Genomic DNA, 25,864 nt, shown 5'->3' with positions numbered 1-25,864 from the left:
TTAAACGCAAGAAATTTTTTTTAAAAAAAAGCTTGAGTCTTGAATTTTTGCGCGTCAAAGTGTAAAGATCCCAAACCGCCTAGGAAATTTCAGTAAAAGAAATTGATCGTATTGTAGCGACATTAGGTACTTTTTGGAAGCAGGAGTGATGAAAATGAGCAGCGCCCTCGCCGAGAATCGAACCACGGACCTCTGGAATACTCCCCCAGGGTGCAGACCACTACACTACGAAGGCATGCTAAGAAGGCGGGAGGAATACCTTATATACTTCCGCTTTTAAAGGGTGACTGGGTTTTTTACTGGACCCAATCGCCTAAATCTTGGGCGTGGAGAATCCTCATCCACCACCCTTTTAGTTCGGATGCCGCTGTAGAGACATTAGCTATTTTTTGGAAGCAAAAGAAATGAAAAAGGAGCAACGCCTTCGCCGGGAATCGAACGACGGCCCTCTGGAATATGCGCCCAGCCTGCAGACCACTACATTACGAAGGCATGCTAAGAAAGCGGGAGAAATACCTTACAGTATAACAAGCGTAAGCGTATTATACGGGCAACTGCCTTGTAATGTACGGCTTTTTATTTTTTTCATATCCCTAACATTTAAAAACTCTCAGTGATTAAAAAAGAAACAAGAAAAAGAAAAGAAAGTATATGAGAAAGCTACAAATTCCTGAGACCTCTAAAATTATATGAAAATAAATAACTGCATAATATATCAGAAAGCAGTTTATGCAAGCCCTTATAAATTCAGTCTGACAATAAATAGTCAAAATCTTAGAAAATACTTGTATTATAGGTGTGTTATGCCCTCCCTCTGTAGCTGCCTGCTCAGGCATATAAGCCTTTTAAGAAATGGGAAATCGGCGACCAACAGGCAAAATAACTGCTGATTAAAAAAGATGCATAAAGAGACAGCAGGAAAAATTATCCAATTTCTTTTGGTGTGGAAGTGAAAAATTAGCAGTCATTGGAAGAGGAATTTGAAGTATTGGAAACGCATTGTATCACTATAACATGTTTGCGAATAGACCTTTCAAAGAAGCAGATCAGGCAATGAGATAAGAAAGGCAGTTCGTAAATGGTTTGGTTATTCATGAGATTTCCTGTAGAACTCTGGCGTTATTAAACCGCTGATATACCTGCACGAAGCATAGTAGGAACTACATTAAAAATGATGAAGCACTTTCAGTCTTGGATCGGATTATTTAAAGCAGACAAAACAGACGGAAGGATTGCTCCCGAGGGATGAACAATTCTAGGATTTCAACCCCTTCTTTCCTTAATAGCAGCCTCTCGAAAGGAATTTCGGATCTACATATTTTAAGTACCCCTATTCCGAAAAGACGCTACAGTCACCAATCTCTAGTCTTCTCCGGGGTTAGAGATTGTCTGAAGAGCCCACTCAGTCATACTCCATTAACCCCTACAGTATGCAGCCTGGCGTATTTTCAATTCAATTTGTACCTATTCAATTGGTAAAAATTCATAATTTGCATTTAATCTTTCTCTTTATACATACACATGTAATATATAAAATATGTAAATCAAAATTATAACTTAAATTAGCAACAGCCCTTATTCGTCATTTTAACTGGTGTATCTCCCCTTCCTGTTCTAAAAATAGAAATTTTTTATAATAATTTTTCTGGATGCATCTTTCTAAATTAATCCGTTTTGTGCTTTCTTACGTAATCCTGCTATGTGACAGCTTTTATCCAATCAGATTAATGAAAAGTCTGATTATTTATCTCGCACTATGCTGATGCGAACTTCTTTTCACGTTTCATTTTGTTGCTCTTAAGAAATATCGCTAGCTTCTGCTGTCCATCGTCAATTGCCTGAAAATGTAAGCTATACAAAACTGTGCCAGTGCATATCGCACCTCTAATAATGATATGTGAATCAATATTATGTCTTTAGAACTCCTTTATCCAGTAATAAAATTATGCCGAATTTGGCAGCGTGTTTTCAGTGTCATTTTATAATCTACGCGGCTATATTCTAATCATTGAAATATTTACTGAAATTTTATTAATAATTTAGTCATTAAATAAAAATCCTCTTGTTTTGTTAGCACTTACCATTTCGCCACTTTGTGCCATCCATTGTCTAAAGATAGAATAAGCTGCATAATATTCTGGAATGCATATGCCACCCATAATGATATGTGTTAGAGAATATGTGTCTAAAGAAGGACCCGTAATAAATTACATGTAACCTACACCACGTGTGCCTATCCAATTTATATATATATATATATATATCGATAAGAAAAGGTGAGGTAAAAAATAGCTAAAGCTGTAAAGATATAGCAGAGCTGAAAACGTAAATCACTATTGTGTAATGCACATCATTTCAATTTTTCATTAATCATTCTGGGCATCATTCACTCTTTCTTCATCATTCTGGGCTAATTTCCCCAAAGGGACAATTAGCCGAGAAGGGCTATTAATTTCGTTTTGGCATTTTGCGTTAAATCACTGTAAACGATGAATCACTTTTTAAATTGTTGCCACCAAATATTAGAGCCCTGTATTATATTTAAAGAAGTTAAATAATGAAGAATCTGCATAAATGTATGTATGTTTCTCGCATTGTGATAAAACAACGGTACCTAAAGCTATCAAAGTTTGAATAACATACGTCTCCGCCCGAATATAAGCATCTGGAAGCCCAAATTTATCATGATTGATCAGAAATTAATAATGCAAACACACAAACAGACATCCTTCTTTATATGTATAGATTTTGTAAAACTTACAAATTTCTGATTAACAAACTCCACAATTTGAAAGCGAGAAGGGCAACACTTTTCGAAAAATAAAAGATAAAATATCTGAAAGGTTTCAGATTTTAAATTACGTACAAAGGGGTGTTTTTTTTAACGTTTTGTGTGTTATCTTTATTTATTAAATATCATGTTCTACGTACTCAACAATAAAATTCAGTTCAACAGCAATATCGCCAATTAATTTTAAAATGAGCGTATCTTTAGAATTTCCGATACAGAGTCTCGCGCCCTGAAGATTTTTTTTTTATTATTATTTTATTTATTTATTTATTTATTTTTAAAGTTTGGCCTTTGTACGCACGCTTTGAAATCGTTTAGTTTTTTAATCAAACATTTATTGAAGTGTTACAAAATCTGAAATCAATAATAAAACAAATTTCAGAGGCTTCCACGAGCCCATATTCTATGGAAGATTACGTTATTCAAATTTTGATGGCTCTAGATACCGTTGTTTTATCACAGTCCGAGAAACATACATACATTTATGCAGATTTTCCATTATTTAATTTATTTAAATATAAGACAGGCGATAATATATGGTGGCAACGATTTGAAAAGTGAGGCAGCCTTTTAAAGTTTTTGACGCAAAATGCCAAAACGAAATTAATAGTCCTTCAGGGCAAATTGCCCCTTTGGATTAATAAAGCATTTTTATATCCAACGCGCCAGACTGTTGCCACTCGGAAAAATGAGTGCGAAAAATCAGCGCTTTCAGTTTTAAATTAATATTTCGGCTGACTGAAGTCGTACGAAGACGGGAATAGTCGAAATAGCTTCTCACGAATTTTTGGAATCAGGAATAATGTATTTAATGTTTGGCAATGCTATTTTTATTTTATCGTAAAACTTAGAAATTCTTTATTAACAAACTTTAGGATTTGAAAGCGAGCAGTGGCAACAGCTTTCGGAGTAAAGCAAATTTTCATCTCCAGCGTGCGAGACTGTTGCCACTCGGAAAAGTGAGGCCGAAAATTATCGTTTTTCCAAGTTTTTAATGAATATCTCTTGATTTTAGCTACTTTTGTTTTAGGAAAAAAGTGGACATCGTCCTTTTCCAAGAACCAGAAATGAATTATAGAAAGTTTGGTGACGATAGGTATAGTAGTCACGGAGTTATTTGCGAAGAAACACACAGACTATAGACTTCTTCATATATATAGATGCATATTTTTTTAATGTTGGTATTTTGAAAAGGGGTCTTTAAGACAAATTGTTAAAATTTTTCATCAAATCGTACGCATTTTCATAAAATTTTCGAATTCGAATTTTGACATAATTATACGCGCTGGAAATTAGTGTGGCATACGTAACCTATTATGCGAGATTATCGTATGATATTAATATGTATGAGACAAATACCGTATGAGACTAGAAATTACATAACATTGTCTTACAGATAAAATTTATATATTTCATGAAACAAGCTTGATCAAACATCTGACATAACTTGAAAGCGCAATATGATTTCCATATTTCATAACAATTGAAAGTACCCACTTATTCATCCGTACGATATTATATAACCTTGAACTGTATTATTGCAAAATAAGAACAGATTTGTATGTTTTTGCGAAAGAAATTTATGAATGATAAACAATATGTCATCAACTTAATCCTTTGTCATTTTTGTTTCCCCCTCCCCATTCCTAAACGAGCGATTCAGAAACGCGCGATCGCATCCAAAATGCAAAACGTCTTCCACGCTCTCATAAACAACATGGTAAACGTCCAACCCTTGGCGTGAACTTTCACTTGGCTTGGCGACATTTCGGGACGAAATGTTATAACCCGGTTTTTTCCCTCGCTGGACTTCTCCAGTCTCAGTTTTCTCGCTAGTGCGCGTTTTTCGCGAGATGTGCCAAGGGAATCATTGACAAACACAAAGCGGTATTTAACAGCAATCGCTTGTTTGTGCCAATTTCATATCAGCTTAAGCATGAACTGGATCGAGCTTTTATCAAATCGCCAATTATGAAATCGAAGCCTATTTACGACGTATTGCAGCTCCTTCTTTGATTCAGCTTTACCCAGCTTGTTTATTATAAAAAGTGAGTTCGCGTGTGACTGGTGTTTTCACGTGGCAGTGTGTTCTTTTCACTGCCGAACACCCTTTTAAAATCGAATTTGTTGGGTAAGTTTTTGTTTTGTTTTCTTGTGTGTGATAATCTGTGGTTTCCCTTTAAAATGATATTTTTTTACCAGTTATAAATTTAAAAGTTAAAGTATACAGACTTTAATATATATCGTAGTTTGAATCTGTTTGTATCTAAAATTAAATTGTAATAATAAAAAATCGCCTACATTTGATAGAAATACAAAGTTTAGCTTAAGTGTTCGCAAAATATTTGTGTATATTTAACAGTCGTTCTTTAATTGAGAAGTAAATTTTCCCTACAAATTTTTTGCCACAAAATTAAATCTGTTGTTTATTTTTCGGAGGAATTTAGAATTGCCTATATGCCTTAATGTGCTTGTCGGTAGCAATTATTTAAGCTTTGTACTAAAAAAACTCATTCTTATAATTAAAGAATATATTTCCAGAATTTTTACAAAAGTATTGTGTAAAATGCTGAGAAGTACTTTCTAAATAAGCATTTCAATTTAAGCGTCGAATTGTATTTTAGGTAATACACTTATTTAAGAACGTCTTCTTTTTAAATTGAGTGGGGAAAGTTTTGAATTCTAAAGCATACTTTAACAAGAACGACTTGAAGTCTACTTTTAGAAATTCACAATATGAATCTAACGAAAATTTACGGAACATTTACTTAAGTACTCGTACGTGGTAAAATAGTATTGAGGGTGAATTTAATGTTTGTTATACCAACAGACATCGTACTATTTGTGAGCACAATGTTCTAGCATATAGATATATTAAATGAATTTAAGATTATACTATATATATATATATATATACAGTGATATGCGTTCTTGAGGTTTCCAGAGAGCTTTACGTTGTAAACGTACGTTGTTGTACATGTTGGCCTATATTACAAATTAAAATGAGACAGTTGATTAAATTTTAATATGCACGATATGGTCCCCATACGAGTATTTGCTTTTGACAAATGAAATTTTTATTAAATTAAAGGAATATAATGCTGTCTCAGTTTTTCGTTGTTTTCAGTAAGGAAATTAAACATTTTATTTAGGAAAATTACTAATTGTTACTATGCATAAAAGATAGCAAATTTAAAAGACATTTGCCGAAATTCTTTTACTCATGGCCTCTTAAGGACTCAAGGATTAAAACCATTTTCCCCATATTAGGTAAAAAAAAAAAAAAAAAAAAAAAAATACAAAGCCAAGTTGTCGCACATTATATATGCTAGGTTATGCCTTGGTATTTTATGTCTTTTAAAAAGAAAGCGTTCATGTACTTGAAGAGTCTTTTCATGTTAAAAACTTGTTTTCATGTTAAATTTGCATCTAAACAAATAACAATTGAACAATTTTAACCTTTCATTTGTATGGAATCTGGCCCACCGGCGGCCGAGCGGAGTCGCTGAACACTGGTAATTAGGTTCGAGGTTCTAATCCCACGAACGGGCTGGCTGCATCGGCCTTTTCTTGGTTTTTTTACATGTGTAATGTGTATACGAGCCAGTTTCCCTTGGAACATCTCCATGAAGGCATCCCCCACTTTAGGTAGATAGCCCTCGAGGTTTCACCGCAATCGCATAAACCGACCAAATCTTGTATGGCACTGGTCACAAGAAAAACCGAAACCGATTATTCAATTTTTTGTGTGTGTTTACATGGAGATATTTCAATAAATTAACTGTTGAATATATCCTATTCAAAATTTTACTGATTGCCATCGTCGTTTCCAATGAAAATATTGGGCGTATTTTAGTAGTCCAAAGGGGCTTTGTCCCTGAGGGACTGTTTTCGTTTTGCAACGAATCACTCTGAATGCTCGTTTCACTTTTCAAACTGTTGCCACCAAATATTAGAGCCCTGTATTATATTTGAAAAATTTAATAACGAAGAATCTGCATAAATGTATATATGTTTCTCCCATTGTGATAAAACAACGGTGCCTAGAGCCATACAATTTTGATTGACGTAATCCTACTGCGAATATAGGCATCTGGAAGCCGAAATTTGGAATTTGTTTTATTATCGATTTCTTATTTTGTAACATTTCATATTTGTTTAACGAATTTTTGATTAACAAACTGAAGGATTTCAAAGCGAGCCATGGCAACGTTGTACAGAAAAAACATTTTTATCTCCAGCGCATGAGACTCTGTATTGGAAATTCTAAAGATATGCTCAATTTAAAATTATTTTGCGATATGGCTGTTGAACTGAATTTTATATTTTAAGTGCGAAGAACATAATATTTAGTAAATAAAAGTAACACAAAAATGTTAAAAAAAGACCCTTTGGACGTAATTTAAAATCTGAAACCCTTCAGATTTTATTTAAAGAAAATTCTCATAAATCTGAACAAAATTACGCGTTGGAATTCACAAAATGTTTAATTTGGGGGTTTGTAGGATCCGACCGAACCAGATGCGCATAAAGTTTTGACCAAACCATTCAGTGGTTAAAAATGAAAGGGAAGGTGAAGAGGTCGGTCTCTTCACATTAATCTGTTCAACATCTTTTGTACTGCCAAAATATTATTTAAAATCTTATGGGTTTCCAAATCATTTAATGAATTGCTCATGTTACGTATTACTGAACTCGAATATGCTTGAATTAATGTGCCATGAAATTTATTTTGAAAGAAAGCGTTGCTCAGATGGAAACTTAAAATTTCTTTTTTGAGCCAAAGAAGGAAACTGGCTTTGCAAATCAGTTCCAGCCTCCAAAAAGGGGCGTTCCAGATGAGCATCACGAAGCAAATGCGTTGTAGTGTCTTCTCTCACGGTAATTGAGTTCCCAACGAGTACCTAACTTGTTTATCCGGTAGGAGTGAATGGTACAATCTTTGTCTTCCAAAAGTTTATCTGGATAGTCTCCTTGAGCTTAAGGTAATTACTTATTCCTTGAAAATTTATAAAGCATCTACTGCAGGGGTTCTCAACCTTTTTGTCCCTCGGAGCACATTTTAAAATATTTGTTGAACGCCGGGCACCATTTACTTATTCAAGGTGAATTTATAGTATGATAGAATTAATAATACATGCACTCGGTCGCATTTCGCTTTGTGCTGCTATCTGTGTTAGACACTATTTCTATTTCATTAAAAATGAGAAAACTTTCACGTAGAATTTTATTGAAAACTAAAACAATTTTATTGTGATCGCACAGCGGCGGGCATATCTTAAACGCTCGGCGGGTGCCATGGTGCCCGCGATTCCCTGATCTACTGGATTCTCCTAGCTGGTATAAATGACCAATTTTTTTAGACCGTAAATTCAAAACTAGTCCTTTTTAATGTTAATATAAAGATGATTTTTATATTTCTAAGCATACAACAGTTTGAACGGGTTGTTGCAAACCGATGAAGTTAAGCAGAACGCTACGAAAATGAAATACGGTTCCATCGATAGAGAGAATCAGTCACACTTCCGTTATCGGGATAGATTCAGAAATGTGTGTATGTATACATGATGTGCGAGTATTAATGGATGCACATACGTGCATGTGCATACATACATATATTTCTGAATATGGTCCTAATAACAGAACAGTACCAATAATTTTTTAATAAAATATTAAAACGAAACAATGCCCTCTGTCTGGTTTGGTATGTTTGATTACGGCAAAGCACCCAATGGCTATATGTCTAAAGGTATGCTTTCGTGGAAGACCATCTAAGGCAGATTGGCTCATATACACGTTACACATGGGAAAAACCACGAAAACGCCCATGCAGCAGTCCGTTCGCGGGAGTAGAGCGTCGGACCGAACTACCAGTGATCGGCGATTTTACCGCTCGGCCGCCCCTCTGTCTCAATCTAAAAGGTTACTTATCCAAAATATACTGAAGTACTAATTTTCGGCGATTTTACCGCTCGGCTGCCCCTATGTCTGGAATTTTTTTATATATTGTAACTTAGCGTAAGTTTCTACCTATCTCAGTGTATTGTATCCACGTGTATGTTACAGTAGTGTAATAGAATAATTGTATTATCTTACCTATGTGTATTTTTGTGTACATGGTACTTATGTATTAGTGTCAATGTATACTAGTGTGTCGCATTTGTGCGCACTGGTGTATTGTGTCTATCTTTTAGTGTATAGTATATTAGTGAATTATTGTATAGTATACTGGTGTATAGTATATTAGTGTATAGAATATTGGTGTATAGCGTATTAGTGTGTCACAATTATATGTGTATTTGTGTATTGTGTCTATCTTTGAGTTTACAGTATCTTAGTGTGTTGCATTATGTACATTGACGCATTGTGCGATTACACGATCAGGTCTATTTGTAAATTACTATATTTATGTCTATTTAAAGTTTCAGCTACAGATAGTTGCAGGGTCCGGACAGCACCCGAGTAGTCATTGTAAGCCGTCCGGGTGTCCGGCCCTGCTGTCACCTGTCACCTATGTCTGGATCTAAAAAGTTAATTATCCCAAATATACTGAAATACTAATTTTTCTGCTGTGCTAAAAATATGATTAATCTGGGTACTCTTCTGTTATCAGGACTGGATTCAGAAGTGTATGTATGCTCATGTGTGTGTATGTATGTATGTAGGTGGGTATATATGCGTGTACACACACATGTATATACATATCTACATGCATACATTAACACACCCATCCATATGTGCATACATTTCTGCACCTGGCCCAAATAACAGAACAGTACCTGTTTATAATGTAAATACTTCTGCAAGATTTTTCCTTTTTGAAATTTTCGCATATGGTATGCATGCAGAAATAAAAATAATTATCGGATGTCAAGACAGTAGGGGCGACTCGTAAGCGAATATACTTCGAAATTCATTGGTCGGAATTATTTTGTAGTCAATACTTACTGATTTGTTTTACCGGATGGCTAGTGACTAATAATAAAAGATCTTTAAATATATTATCCAGCACATTGCAAGAAGATCCTAAATAATAAATTGATCGTCATTTGTAGTGAATATTTAATTAGGCTGTTGGATAATTTCTACAGGTAAAATAATACTATTTAGCGCAATCGATGGTAAATAACGAGTGAGGCACTTAAAAGTGTTTTCATATTTAGCCATGTTAAGAATCAAAATTAAAATACAATAAACGAAGTATTAATATGAAAGTGATAAAAAGTTTTTGCTGGACGAAATTTTCAGTTTTGCCTTAGATGTTGAACTCGGCAGAGGCCTGTGTTCTAATCTGTGTTCGATTTCAGGAGAATGGGCTAGCTGCATGGGCATTTTTCCTGGCTTTTCCCATGTGTAAGTGTTTACCAGCCAATTTCCCTTAGGAAGTCTTTCAAAGACCTTTAGGTAGATAGCTCTCCTGTACTTTAGGTAGATAGCTCTCCTGTACTTTGCCATAATCAACAAAACCAAGCCTCAGGCTTTAAAAATCTGATGGCACAGCTTTTCTGTGATGATTAACGATTTTTACAATGAAACTAAAATGCTGAACAATTTTAAAGCCATTGAATCTGATATAGACTATTCTAAACGTCCTTTATCAAAAAGTTGATAAATTTTGTAAAAATAAATTTTAAATGAATCATATTTATTTAATATCACTACAAATTTGAATTTAAAAATTTAATTTAGCTCTAAAAGTGTAGACATGTGAATCGCGGAAGCGTTTTTCATAGTGCTGGATTTCTGTGTGGTTCTGCAAACTCGGGACATATTGGCCCATCAGCGGCCGAACGGTAAACTCTCTGAACACTGGTAGTTTGGTCCTGGTGAACAGACTGGCTGCATGGGCGTTTCGTTGGTTTTCTCCATATGCGACATACGTACGAGCCGTCTTTCTTAGAAAGCCCTCCACGAAGGCATCCCACCTTTAAGCAGATAGCACTCGAGTCATTTGCCGTAATTAAAGAAACCACACCAGACGTGGGTCTGATCCCAAGAAACAAAGCATCACACTTTACTAAGTTTCAGTTTATCTGAGAAACAATATAGTGCGTATTATCGTTTCTTTTGCATTTTCAGTGAAATTACTGAACATATAATGCCTAAAATTTCATCATTTTTCAGAGTAAATGATTATGAATGCGGAAGAAGTACTCAAAACGTTTAATTTTATTTAAGTCCGTAAAAACCGGTTGTAATGCCGACAGGTAACCAAGTAAATGAAAACGCTAGACATTGGTAATTTGATCTGGGTTCAGATCTATGCAACCGGGCTGGTTACATGAGTGTTTCCTTTGTTTCCTCAGGAATAACCTAGGTAAAAGAATCCACCAGTGGCTGGTAATTCGACCTGGGTTAAATTCCCTGGGAATGGGCTGGCTGCTTGGGAGTTTTCATAGCTTTCCACATGTGTAGCTTGAATACTAGCAAGTTCCCCTTAAAAATTCCTCCATAAACCATTTCTTGGTTTAGGCAGATAACCCCGTGTGATTTGTAAATCAAATAATAAATAATTCAACGTAAAGGCGAATCTCTATCTCTCAGAAAGTCTTTCACGAAGGCATCTCATGCTGTGCTTTACTGTAACGAAGCAGTACCATTCAAGTTGCAACCAAATTTTACTCAATAATAGCATTTAAACTTAATGCGTCGTAAGTTAAATATTAATTCTGAAGTGCATATAATAAGAGTGTGATAGTTTATACGTTTTAAAGTTTGAAATGTTTCGTCACATTGTACAAATTAACTTCCAGAAATCTATTTAAGGGTTCATATTTTGATATGGAAAATTACTGAAGAAGGTTGTTTTTTTACACAATTAAAGTTGGAACAATTTTTCACTAACTTAATCCAAGATTATTTAGATTCTGATTCAATACAGGGAATTTTTTAGGCTAAATATGTATATCCCAGTATTTTGTGTATACATTCCCACATCTTCTGTTGAGTGTGTTTTTAGCTCACTGAACTTAAAAGGGTTTTCCTCCTTTAATCGTGTATCAAGCGAGACTCTAAGATATAGAAGAAAAGGAAATTGCATAGGAAAGTCGCCATTTTTTTAATTTTGTACAATAATCTTAGGCTAGATAACTTATTGCTTAATTTTTCGTAATGAAATAGATTTTAAAATTTAAAGCTTTTAAAATAAAATAGTAAATTCTCCAATGGTCATGCGATACACGTTTCAACAAAAAAAAACTTTATAAAATTTAAAATTAAGTACGATAGATTGTATTACCATTTATTTTAGACTTTTAATAAGGATTCAAGGTAAGTAAAGTGCATTATCATATATTTCATCTGGAGTGTAAAGATAGTTTTAACTTAACGAAATTTTAATTCATGTTATAAAATTACGTATACAGAATTAGAAGCCTCGAGCTACTTCGTGGAAGATGTTGCCATATAATAGCCTTAAATTAAATCTTTTTTTTTTTTTTTCCAGTTTAATGATGTTGTTTAAAAATACCTTGACAATAACTGAGAATATGACACGGATATAGTTTTAAAATATTTTGATTTTTTTTTTTAAGTCCAAAGTGGCAACATTCCCAGAAGGACTATTAATTTCGTTTTGGGATTTTGCGTTGGTTTACTATAAACGGCGTTTCACTTCTCAAATTGTTGCCACCAAATATTAGTGCCCTGCATTATATTTAAAGAAATTAAATAATGAAGAATCTGCATGAATGTATGTTTCTCGCACTGCGAAAAAACAACTGTACGTAGAGACGTCAAATTTTGTGAAATAACGTAGTCCTCCACTCGAATATGGGCATCTGCAAGCCCCAATTTGGGATTTGTTTCATCATCTATTTCACATTTTATAAAATTTTAACGAATTTTTGATTAAGAAACTCAACGATTTCAAAGGGAGAAATGGCAATACTGTACGGAAACTAGAACTGTACTGAAATGCTGAAAATTTCAGCAAGAAAACAGTTTTAAAATGTGCGTTCTATATTTTCAGAACCAGCTATATGGCATGTTTGAGTTATTCCAAGTGTACTTGAATTGATATAAGAGGTACGTTGACAGAATGTTTTTTCATAAAATTACTTTTTTAACAATTTTTCATTGTATTAGGTAAAAGTTAAGATTCTCGTAATTTGGTTATAATAACAGAGGGGGGGGGGAGATCTGAAAGTGATTTTATATTTCGCCCAAAATGTCTTTTTTTTAACGTTTGGTGTGTTACTTTTATTTATTAATTATCATGTCCTTCGCACTTAAGCGAAATAAAATTCAATTCAACAGCAATATTACAAAATATTTAAATACAGCGCATGTTTAGAATCTCCGATACAGTCTCGCTCGCTGCCGGTAAAAATGCGTTTTTCTGTACATTGTGACCATTGCTCACTTTGAAATCGTTGAATTTTTTAATCAAAGATTCGTTAAAGTTTTACGAGAAAGCTAAATAGATAGCAAAACAAACTCGAAATTAAAAATTTCTGTCTTCCAAGTGCCAGGTTTTCACGATTCAAAACTGGATGGCTCTAGGTACTTTTTCGTTTTCACAATACGAGAAACATACATACATTCATGCAAAGTCATTATTTAAATTCTTTAAATATAACACAGGGGGATAATATTTGGTGGCAACAATTCAAAAAGTGATTGGCTTGTTTGTAGTGAAATGCCACAAAATGCCGTTTTGAGATTAATAGCCCTACTGCCCCTTTGGGCTAAGAAGGAAAAGATGCTTTTCGAAGAAGAGCTTTGTGTTAACGTGAGAATAATATTTGTAAGGAGTAGCTTACACAAAAAATTAGTCTTGTGGTTTTTCAATGGATATGGATCTTTTATAATAATTCCTTCATTATACATTGTTGTATCAAAATTCTGAGCGTTTATAGTATCGGTTTCATTTAAGTGAGTATTAAATACCGAAGAATATCAAAACGTTGTCAACTGCAATGCATTTCCGTACTTCATTTCCATAAGTCATCTTGGAAACATTTCTCATGATAAAGCTCTCATCCACAAAGCAGATGCTACTGTTTTGCTTTCAAAAATTAATAATTGTGGCAGATGGAGGGTATATTAGTTCACTGCCCCGCCGTTCGCATCAGATTAACAGTTTAGTAGCTTTCGGTGCATGCGTTGACATCTTTATTGCCTCGTTCCCCGCATCATTTCTCCCTGTCCAGCGGACTTTCACACTCGAAACACCGATACATTCTCGTGTAAATATCAACATTACCCTCATAAAATATGTCCCACTTCCTCCAATGCCAATAATCCTGGTTTTATCAGCTGACCCAGAAGTGGCAAAGTCTATGCTGGCGGGACGCCCACCTGCGACGAGTTAGCACAGCCAACAGCGTTGACAATGAAAGCGATTGGCATAATCGGTATGGATTATTAGATACGCATGGATGGATGCGAACTTACTTTTTTTAGTCTTTGTCAGATTTTCTGTTTTGATTTCTACCCTGAACTGAAAACGTAGTTCCCAGAAGACGAATTAATACATGCGGAATTCCCATTTCCGTTCTTGATGTGCAACTTTACCATTTCCAAACTAGTCTTAAGCGGGTAAAAAATATATAAATGTTTGTTACCAATGGTGTTGAATTTTGCTAACAGATATAAGCTATTTTGAAATAAAAACTGAAAAATTTTTAAAATTGGAGATTAACATAGAGAGCATGAGTGTGTCCTGAAAAAATAATAAAATATCCGAAACTTTTCAGATTTTGAATTACGTCCGAAGGGGTGTTTTTTAAAGTTTTGTGTGTTACCTTTATTTATTAAATATGTTCTACATACTTAAACTATAAAATTCAGTTCAACAGCAATATCGCATATTAATTTTAAAATGAGCATATCTTTAGAATTTTCGATACAGTCTCGCGCGCTAGAGATAAAAATGCTTTTTTTGGGGGGGGGGGGTACAGTGTTGCCATTGATCGCTTTGAAATCGTTTGTTTTCTAATGAAAAATTCGTTGAAGTGTTATAAAATCTGAAATTGTGATGATAAAGCAAATTTCAAATCCAAATGAGGGCTTCCACATGCCTATATTCTATGGAAGATTACGTTATTCAAATTTTGATGGCTCTAGGTACCGTTTTATCACAATGCGAGTAACATACATACATACATACATACATGAATGCAGATTCTTCATTATTTAATTTCTTTAAATATAAGGCAGGGCGATAATATATGGTGGCAATGATTTGAAAAGTGATGCAGCCTTTTAAAGTTTTCAACGCAAAATGCCAAAACGAACTTAATAGTCTTTCAGGGCAAATTGCATGTTTGGACTAAAAAAAGGGGGGGGGAGGATAAAATTTCAAATTTTGATTTGTTTCATTAGCTAAACTGAATTGCTGATAAATAATTCTGATGAAGGATTTCGCTACGTTGATGGTTTCGTTGATTTAATTTCCCTGTAATTCACATTCAGTAAATTCGTTTTCTTTAGAAAATTTTCATAAAACTATCCATAATATTTTATTTATGTATGTATCTTATGCGGTCCTGCGCATTTGTATTAATAACAACTGCGACACTGAAAAAAATCCCCCCCCCGGTGACAGTCTTAAGCTTCGATTATTTTTACTGCAAAATCCATCGGGTAAAATTTTCTTCTGTTTTTGTATTAAACAACCTGGGTTCTCCGGATTTTGAAGTCGTCTATTGCCTCTTCTTCACTGCGTGCTAAAAAATTTTCTCAGGAAGTTTACTGACCCACCGTTAACTTCAGTAAACTCAAGAGACACTGGTAATTCTACTCTGATTGCGTTCCCAGTGTCTACAGACAATTGGACAAAATGGCGCTGCGTATCTCCGAAATTCTACGATAATTCTGTATAAGACTGGCATCATCTAAAATTCTACAAGTAGTGGTTCAGTGATAATTTTATTTTCAAGAATACCCGATCTAGTTTAAAAACTAATTTATTAGAATAACCCAATTCTGTAATCTAATCTAACATCTCATCGGCAGCATTCAAGTTTCATCAAAACATACCGAAAATAAAGTTTTCGAAGTCAGACTGTTGCCACTCAGAGACAAAGAAAAGCATATACTCAAACCGGAACAGCCAGTGAAATAAATAAATAAATAAATTGTTAAATCCTGGCAGTTCGACCTGGGTTCAAATCCCGGTTAATAAGCAGGTCGCGTAGAGGTTGCAAGTTTTCCACATATGTAACATGAATACAAAACTTAGTTTGCTTTAGAAAACTCTCCACGAAGGCATCCCTCCTCCTATGTAAATAGCCTAAGAGGAAGCGTTTGGTTAAATCGAATTTCATGATTTTCCGTGTTATTACCGGAAATGCAAAACCAGTTTCCCGTTCAAATGTACTCTCCGAAAGTATCCTTCATCTAATGCGGGCAGTCTTCCAATATTTTGACAATTTAATGAAATTATGGATTAATTTTTCTTTTGGGAGTTTACTTTGAGCATTCTGAGAAATGATTTTCAAGAATTTGATTTAATGACACAGCTGTCATATATAGAGTATACAATATAAATATCAATAATACATGATTTAATGTTGATGTAGTGGAATGTTATATAAAGAACGAATTTTCTCAACAAATCGGTTCTGTGTTCTTAAAATATCATGTTTGAAATTCGTCAAGTATTCATAATCTAAATTTTGTAAGTACGTTCTGTCATCTTCATTTGGTCATAAATTTTCAGTCATTTATTAAATTACCGAAAAGGAATTTTTATTTCTATCTCTTGAGTGATAAAATACTTGAATACTGATAGTTCGGCCTGGGATTTGAATCCTGGCGAACGGGCTGGCTGCATGGGCGTTTTCATGGGTTTTCCCATATGTAACATGAATAAAAGCCAGTTACTTTTAGAAAGTTCTCCATGAAGGCATCCCTCCCCTTTGGTAGATAGTCTTCGAGTGCTTTGCTATAATTGAATAAATCAAATTTATATTTTATCCTGGGATGAGCAAAGTGCGTTTTATTTTTACTTTTATTCCAAGCTAACAATGTTTTTGAGTATCTCTTTTCAGCTTCTATCTTCTATCTCTCAAATGTAGCTTCTGACATCTAAATTACTAGTATGCTTCGACAACACGATTCTCTACTTCAACAGCAGTAACACTTCGCTATAAAAAAACACAACAGCAAGAATTTGATAACTATAGTTCGATTCTATCAAACCTCTAATAACTCGTTTCACTTCGAAATTCGCCTCTGCTTTCTAGCTAACTTAAATGCCAAGTTGATAAGTATTACTTTCAGTTATCGCAGAGTAGTTGAATAAAGGAACAAATCACGTTTTTAGTTCAGCGAGGTCTTTCATTGCCCAGAGGTATAGGGTGGCCTAAAAATTTAAATGATGGAAGCATTTGTTTCACGTGTGCAAGAATTTCACTTTTCCAGTAATGAGGCTAGGTTGCACATAATTTTATTTTTTAGGAGTGTGGAAGACATTAGTAATTCTCATTATGAATAAAAATTGGCCGTATTATTTAAGTTTTTTTTTTCTAAATCCGTGAAAATATTTTTATTCTGCGTGGTAATTAGCAAAAGCGTAAATGGTGTGGTTAGCTCTGAAAAAGATTAGTATTCTAGCAAATCTGAAAGAAGAAATAACAGCTAAGCTATACGGTTTTATTCCCTTAACACATTTCAATAGGAATAGTTTGCAATTTAGAAGCATGTTGACCAAATTAGCGAAGAAAATTACAATTTTTTTTATTTATGGAGTAATTTTTATAAAGTTCCGTTTATTACTTCCTTGTACGAAATAAAAAGGAAGTATTGTAATCGCGAAAAGTTTAAGGCAGCATATTTCAAAGAAAATATCCATTCTGGCCGCTATCGAATGCAATTTAACGATGTTTTTGCGTGACATCTGTACGTAAGGACAGAATAAGACTCTTTTCCCCCAAAAAAATAATAAAACTGGTTTAATCTTTGGATTATGGTAACTTGGCGATTTTTGGCAAAAATTTGGCAACCAACCATGCTACAGCAACCTTCTACTTTTTTTCCGGCGCCATTTTGTCTTCACGAAGTAAAGACAGGTTTCTTTTTTTATTTACTCAACATTTTTTCTAACAATCTGCCAGCCGAATTACGCTTATGCTAGAAATTTTATGGAACAAAAGTGCTTAATCATGACGAATATTAACTGCAAAATTGGGAGAAAGTGCAGAATCGCAAACTCCTTGCCGCGTTTTTCAGAATGGCACGTACACGGTAACCATGTACACGTCGACCTATTTTTACTTATAAAAAATCCCAGAATTACACAAAAATAGCATTGCGCACACCCTTGACTTTATCCATGTACACTGCTTTTAACTCATAAATTAGAAAAATTTGCACGAAAATACAGGAAAATTTTGTGAATCTTTAAAGTCTGTAAAAAGGACATATATGAAATTACCTGATTGCAAAAAAGTATATACCCTTTTCAAGGATGAACATTTGCATAAATAAAATATCCAAAAACTTTTTCCTCTAAATTATTTATTATAAACGTCACCTGCGAATTTATAACGCAAACATTAAAAATTGTTCCAAATACTTAGTGTCAAATATTTATATTATTTCCATGCACGTTTACTTCTACTGAAACGTATTCCAAAATGCTACAAACATATAATTCACAAAATAACTATCATTTAATTAAAATATAATTAAATTAAAAACACTACTTAAAATATAAATAAACACATACATTAAATTAATAAAAACTAGATCTTTGGAATATGGTAACAGGTAGTTTGGCGACATTTTGATAAGGCGATAAAGGTAGGACTTTAGCAGTGTATATGGATAAAATCAAGAGTGTTAGCAATGCCATTTTTGTGCAATTCTGGGATGTTTCTTTAAGTGAAAATAGGTCGACGTGTACATGGATACCATGTACGTGCAATTCTTAAAAACGCGGCAAGCAGTGGAGGATTCAGCTCTTTCTCCCAATTTCGCACCTAATCTTCGTCATGATTAAGCATTTTTGTTCCATAAAAGTTCTAGTATAAGCGTAATTCGGCTAGCAGATTGTTGGAAAAAATGTTGTTAAAAAAAAAAAAAAAAAAAAAAAAAAAAAAAAAAGCCTTTTTTTTCGTGAAAACAAAATGGCGTCCGAAACAAAACTAGCAGGTTGCTGTAAATAAAAATTTTCCAATAATAGCAGATTAATTTATTCCATATATTTAGAACAATGCATAAAAATAATATCCTCAAATGATTACAAATACTAACTTACCTAATCTCCTACAGAATCTTAAGTGCATGGCGGATCACAAAATGTCCATTTTCACCAGATTTCTTGCACCGCCATTCAAACTTATCTGTAATATCCTTCCTTTCACACAATCTCATTTCATTCCCACATGTTAGACATTCATACTTATCCGCAATTAATCCTACACTCGTACACCATTCAAGCAATTCTTTTGGATTATCAGATAAACGCAATAAAAATTTTGAATTCACTTTAGATAGGGCCATGGGATCCAAAAATTAAGCAACACTGTTTCACACAACACAGAACGAAGCTAAATAAAAAATTCTATAAAGTACTGCAGATATTTTTTCCAAATTTCCTCCCTTTTCGGATTAAAGAGCTGTCATTCGTCCATAAATGTCACATGACATACCTCATGATCTCTCATTCCTCTCAGACAAAATAATCCGTAATTGGAACTGGGTACTTCTCACATTATTGCCAAAGTCCTAAAACTGCTTTAAAATGAATTCTGAAGAGAATTTTCCGTGGTGTCTGTACGTACGTCTCGCATGACTCAAAAACGAGTAACCTCAGCACGTTGAAATTTTGTACATAGGACTGCTATAACATGTAGATGTGCACCTCGTATTTTGGTGGCAATCGGCCTCACCAAACTGATATAAACATATTTATATATATATCCACTCTGTTAACCGGCTCAGTGATCTCAGTTTCTTTGCTCTTATATGTTTGTAAGTTGTGCATTTTTTGCTTTGAAAATGATTGAATTATATTGTTCTCATCTTAGGGTTAAGTTTTTATGGTTCTTTAGTAAATCTGCATGTAATATTTGTAGAGTTATCAACAATTTTAAAGTTGTTTAAGTGCAGCTAAACCTAAAATTTTTGGGATGTTTATTTACGTTTCAAACTTGGCAAAATAGCGGATTTCTTGGCAATCTAGAGAAACTAAGCTTCGCAACAACAAAGATAACGCCTTCTTTTATTATTGCGAATTAAATCAAGTTTAATCAATTCTGGAATTTATTCGAGGAAATAAGTGTTTAAGATTTGCTTCGTAATTTTTAATATAGATATTTTGAGTTTTTATGTTTTTGCCTTGTCGGGAAGGGAGAATTGAATCAATTAAATGAGAAATACTGAATCGTCTGAAAAACTGTTTTTAAATTGTTTGCTTAATTTCTTTTATACGTCGTTCTATATTTATTATAGTATTTAAAGATAACATGTGACAACGATTAGATAATTCTTCAAAAGATATAAATTTTGTGCATTTTGAGTTATAATATAAACGAAATGTAACGCTGTTAAGTGAACCTAGCACCAGAGTGTCGCTATGGCAAACAAATATAGTGAATTTTAAAGAGTTCATTTATTCTATTGTGGTTTATGCGCTAATGACGAAGTAGATTTAATTCAATCCAATAAGTTTAAATGAAATGCAAAAAAAAAATGTCTATAATTTAATATTCCGTACAAGGAAGTCATGTGGTGTACACATCTAGATATTTTTCATGTGTATTTTAGAAGATTGTAAGATAATATGGTTGATCTTTACATTATGGTAACTTGGCGTTTTTTTGGCGAAAATTTGGCGACCAACTCTCCTACAGCAACCCTCTATTTTTTTTCCCGCCGCCATTTTGTCTTCACGAAGTAAAGACATGTTTCTTTTCTTTTTATCTACTGAACACTTCTTCCAACAATCTACTAACCGAATTACACTTATGCTAGAAATTTTATCTAACAAAACTGCTTAATCATGACAAATATTCACTGCAAAATTGGGAAAAAGTGCACAATACCATACTCCTTACTCGTTTTTCAAAATAACACATACACATAAACCATGTACACGCCGACTTATTTTTACTTAAAAAATCATCCCAGAATTGCACAAAAATGGCATTGTGCACACTCTTCACTATATCCATGTACACTGCTTTTTTCTCATAAATTAGAAAAATTTCACGAAAATACATGACAATTTTCTCAATCTTTAAACCCGGTAAAAAAGAACATATATGAAATTACATGATCGCGAAAAAGTATTTACCCTTTCCAAATATGAACATTTCCACATATAAAATAAATAAAATATCCAAAAACTTTTACCTCTAAATCATCTATTACATTATACACGTCACCAACGAATTCATACCGCAAGCATTACAAATACTTAGTATCAAATATTTAAATTATTTCCATGCACGTTTACTTCAACTTAAACGTGTACCAAATTCCTACAAACATAAAATTCACAAAATAACTATCATTTAATTAAAATATCACTAAACCATGTACACGTCGACTTATTTTTACTTAAAAAAAATCCCAGAATTGCACAAAAATGGCATTGCGCACACTCTTCACTATATCCATGTACACTGCTTTTTTCTCATAAATTAGAAAAATTTCACGAAAATACATGACAATTTTCTCAATCTTTAAACCCGGTAAAAAGAACATATATGAAATTACCTGATCGCGAAAAAGTATTTACCCTTTCCAAATATGAACATTTCCACATATAAAATAAATAAAATATCCAAAAACTTTTACCTCTAAATCATCTATTACATTATACACGTCACCAACGAATTCATACCGCAAGCATTACAAATACTTAGTATCAAATATTTAAATTATTTCCATGCACGTTTACTTCAACTTAAACGTATACCAAATTCCTACAAACATAAAATTCACAAAATAACTATCATTTAATTAAAATATAATTAAATTCAAAAACACTACTTAAAATATAAATGAGCACATACATTAAATTAATACATACATAAATACCCATTTCGAATTCACTTTAGTTACGGCCATGGGATCCAAAAATTCACGAACACTGTTTCACACAGAATAAAGCCAAATACAAAATTTCCAGATTTTTTCCCGATTTCCCCCCTTTTCCGATTAAAGAACCGTAATTCGTCCATTAATATCACATGATCTCTCATTTCCCTCACACAAAATAATGCGTAATCGGAACTGAGTACTGCTCACATTATTACCAAAGTCCCAGGTAGTAACCTTTATCGCCTCCAAAATGTCGCCAAACTACCAGTTACCATATTGTAAAGATCAACCGATAATATTATGAATTAAACTACTTTTTAATGACTTCGATTATTCGTACTATAAATATGCATGAGAGTTTAACATGAGTCAGACGCGTCCAATAATGTTTAATATCATTCCTGAAAAATATCTGAAGTTAGATGTTGAGTTGTAAAATAAATTTTAAATAATAAAGGTTGATTTGGACGCTTATTTGTTAAGTTTTTTCTTATGTTCTCGCTGAGCTGAGTCCGCTTTTGCACTCACTGCTGCTAATCCTTTCCTATTTTTGTCTTTTTAGCTTTGTCGTTAAGCATAGTTTTGTTCGCACTTTTTCGCCAGGTCGCAAAATTTTTAAAAGCTGCATAGTAGCATATGTTTACAATTCTCGAATCAGTGTTGATATACATTTTTAGTTTAAAGTGGTAACTTGCCCAGAACAACTATTCATTTCGTTTTGGCATTTTGCGTTGCTTCACTAAAAGTGTTTCACTTTTCAAATTGTTGCCACCAAATATTATCGCCCTGTGTTACACTTAAAGAAATTAAATAATCAAGAAGTTGCATAAATGTTTTTCGCATTGTAATAAAACAACGGTACCTATAGCTATCCAACTTTGAATGACTTAATCCTACTGCGAATATGGGCATCTGGAAGCCCGAATTTGAAATTTGAAATTTTTTATTATCGATTTCATATTTTCTAAAACTTTAACGAATTTTTAATTAACAAACTCAAGGATTTCAAAGCGAGCAATGGTTGTACAGAAAAAAACATTTTTATCTCCAGCTTGCGAAACTCTGAATCTGAAATTCTAAAGTATTCTCATTTTAAAATTATTTTGCGATATTGCTCTTGAACTGAATTTTATGGTTTAAGTGCGAAGAACATGATATTTAATAAATACAGGTAACACAAAATGTTAAAAAAAGCCCTTTTGGACATAACATAAAATCTGAAACCTTTCAGATTTTATTATATTTTATAACTAGGTGTACCCGCCCGGCGTTGCCCGTGCATTTAGAAAATGCAGATAAGTGAATAGCGCAGGAATAGTAGTGTAGGACATGTAGACTGTCTCTCTCTCTTCCCCCCCCCACAAGCTACAAAAAAGAAATGAATTGTAATTAATCGATTTAATGTATCGTCAAAACAGCAAACTAACGCTAGAATAAAGAAATCAATTGTTACAATCGAACGTTATTTGAAAACAAATAATAATATCAGTGAGTCAAAAAAACCGTGATTAATTAATTTTAAATAATTTTTTTAAAATTTTTCTAATTCAAAAATCGAAAATCGGGCTTCGAGGTCTGGTGGCCAGCCCCTTTGTGCTTCCGTATAAAAAAATTCCAGGTCCCTGCATGCGATAGATTTGGCTGGAGAGCTCGGTCAGACAGACAGACAGACACATTACACTTGCTTTTATTATTATAGATTTTTATATTTTTTAGTCTATTCTTTAGTTTATCATAATAATGTTAAATTTTCGTAATGAGCTACTATAAAAAATTTTCGTCTTTCTGTTATTAACTTTTTATGTATTACTTTTATTTATTAAATATCACGTTCACTTGCCCAACATAAAATTCAACAAGAAGTCTTAAAATATTTAAAAACAGCTTATCGTTGGAATTCCCGGTAGTGTTGGAATTTGCCATACATATTTTTATATGCGCCATATTATTTCTTTAAAAATTAGCTGCTTGAAATAGTTATCATAAAACTATTAAAAAAGAAAACGTGTATAATGATTTAAATGAGTCCAACTAGTGTAATTTCACAAATTATTGAATATATCTATCTAATTTGATATCTCATGATTTTAATGCATTTTTATTTAAACCAATCGCATTATAAAGTAGTAACTCTTTAATGCAATTATTACCAATCGCATTAAAGAGCAGAGACAAATATAATTAAGAGCTGTGTTTATTGCTTTTGGATTGTTTAGCTTATTACTCAATAATCTTCAAGTTTAAATTTGAAAGTATATTAGGCTTTAATGAATGGCAACACAATTTCGCGTAAAAAATTAAAGTATTTTATTTCCAGCAGCGGAAATGCATAGCTTTCATAGTCGAATGTGTTCATTAAAATTGATGGATGAAAAGGTTACATTTTTCCGATTAGCAGAAGTCTCACTTGCTAAAAATGTTTTATTTCGAACACTAAGCCTCTGCGCATTTTCAAATGAGATTTGAAATCGAATGGGCAGGCTGGATGAGAATTTTCGTGGCTTTCCCCATGTGTAACGTGTATACGAACCAGTTTCTCTTAAAAAGCCTTCCACGAAGGCATCCCTTCCATTAGACAGACAGTCCTTGAGTGCTTTGCCATAACTAAACAAACGAAGACAAACTAATTAACCTTAAAGCGAATCTTTTTTCAGATTTAAAATTCTTCTTCCGCGATTTTTAGAAATTTAGGGAAGAACTCATTATCACGTTTGAATTTAGCATGGTATGTAAACACGAGAAGATAAAATCTTTGGTTCTGAAATATTAATTGAATTTTTATCTCTGAATATTTTTTCCCTTCTCCTATATCTTATTGCATATCATAGAGCGGCAACCCGTTTTGGAAAGTTTCAGAATCTGTTATTTCTGCAGATTGAGCGAACTAATACCATGATACAGCATAAGCTCATTTTCATGAAAGTCGCGGTGTGATGAAAGACAATAACTTCGTCTTTCCTGCTTTTAAATTTTGGCACATTAATGTCAACTATAAAATGATGAAAACTTTCGAGGACATGGAAAGAGATTCATCTGAATGTCACTGAAACAAAGGGACCTTTATTATGTTCATAAATCTAAAACCTATAGTTTGGAAGTGACCGCAGGGATTCTGAGAGGACATCGGGAAACTTGCCATCTTTCTTTCTCATGAATGAGTGAGGTGTTGGTCAAGGACAATACGATAGTTATTTTATGAAGAAGAATTAAAAATAGGGCATGCTGGAAAAAAAAATGCCGGAACTGTTTGATAAGAATAAACAATAGGATTCTTTTACTAAAATTATTTTGATTTTTTTAATGCGATTGGTTGATTAGAATTATTAAGACTTTAGAAAAATGTAATAGCTTTTCTTAATAGAATATATTTCAGTTATACTTAATAATTTTATATTAATTGCATTGGGAGACTTCGACGACTGTGACACAGGATTTCAGATGACTAATGAAAGATGCATTGTTCTCTATCTCAACTTTACACTAATGCATATAAGTTGTATCTAATACTTTATATCTAATTAAAAGTGTATCGAGGATATTTTATTGAAAGAATTAAATTTTGTTATTAATGGTAATTGTGTTAAGGTTTTCGCCTACTGCGTTATGTAGAATTATGAGCCTGTATATTTGATTTTAATTATATACCAGCTTTACAGTTTAACTTTAGGAGTTCAAGTTCTTTCTGTACTAGTATGATACTTCTGTTAGTTTGACTATAGGAATTGCAAATTTCTTGTTAAATATGGTATATAGTTACCGAATATAGAAGACTAGTATACAAATTTAACTAGTATAGAACATTGAAGTATAAAAGTGCAACTAGCATAAAACATGACCGGTATAAAAGTGTTACTAGCATAGAACGAGTATAAAAGTTTACTAGCATAGAACATGACGAGTATAAAAGCGTTACTAGCATAGAGCATGACGAGTATAAAAGGGTAACCTATAGTAATAAACCAATATAGAAGACTAGTACAAAAATTTAACTAGTATAGAACATGAGGAGTCTAAAAGTGTAATTAGCGTAGAACATGGCTAGTGAAAAAGTTTAACTACCGTAGAACATGAGTA

At 33.2% G+C, this 25,864-nt stretch overlaps 1 protein-coding gene across 3 annotated transcripts in view; it reads left to right on the top strand.

The window, feature by feature from the left end:
* Nucleotides 1–4,615: 4,615 nt before the first annotated feature.
* LOC118186480 (ATP-binding cassette sub-family G member 8) overlaps nucleotides 4,616–25,864 on the top strand; it is a 156,904-nt gene continuing 135,655 nt past the window's right edge. The window contains exon 1 of one of the 3 annotated variants that reach the window (XM_085811035.1): nucleotides 4,616–4,922. The gene's annotated coding sequence lies outside the window, so the exon portion shown is untranslated. Of the gene's footprint in view, nucleotides 4,923–7,651; nucleotides 7,777–25,864 lie in introns of those variants that run through there. The other 2 variants (XM_085811034.1, XM_085811036.1) reach the window with 2 other exon arrangements.

The sequence above is a fragment of the Stegodyphus dumicola genome, chromosome 2 (genome assembly GCF_044657685.1).
Source record: "Stegodyphus dumicola isolate Sdum_Otavi_A_Nest chromosome 2, ASM4465768v1".
Classification (NCBI taxonomy): domain Eukaryota; kingdom Metazoa; phylum Arthropoda; class Arachnida; order Araneae; family Eresidae; genus Stegodyphus; species Stegodyphus dumicola.
The sequence above is the reverse complement of the archived record's forward strand: the minus strand, read 5'-3'. Positions and strand labels throughout refer to the sequence as shown.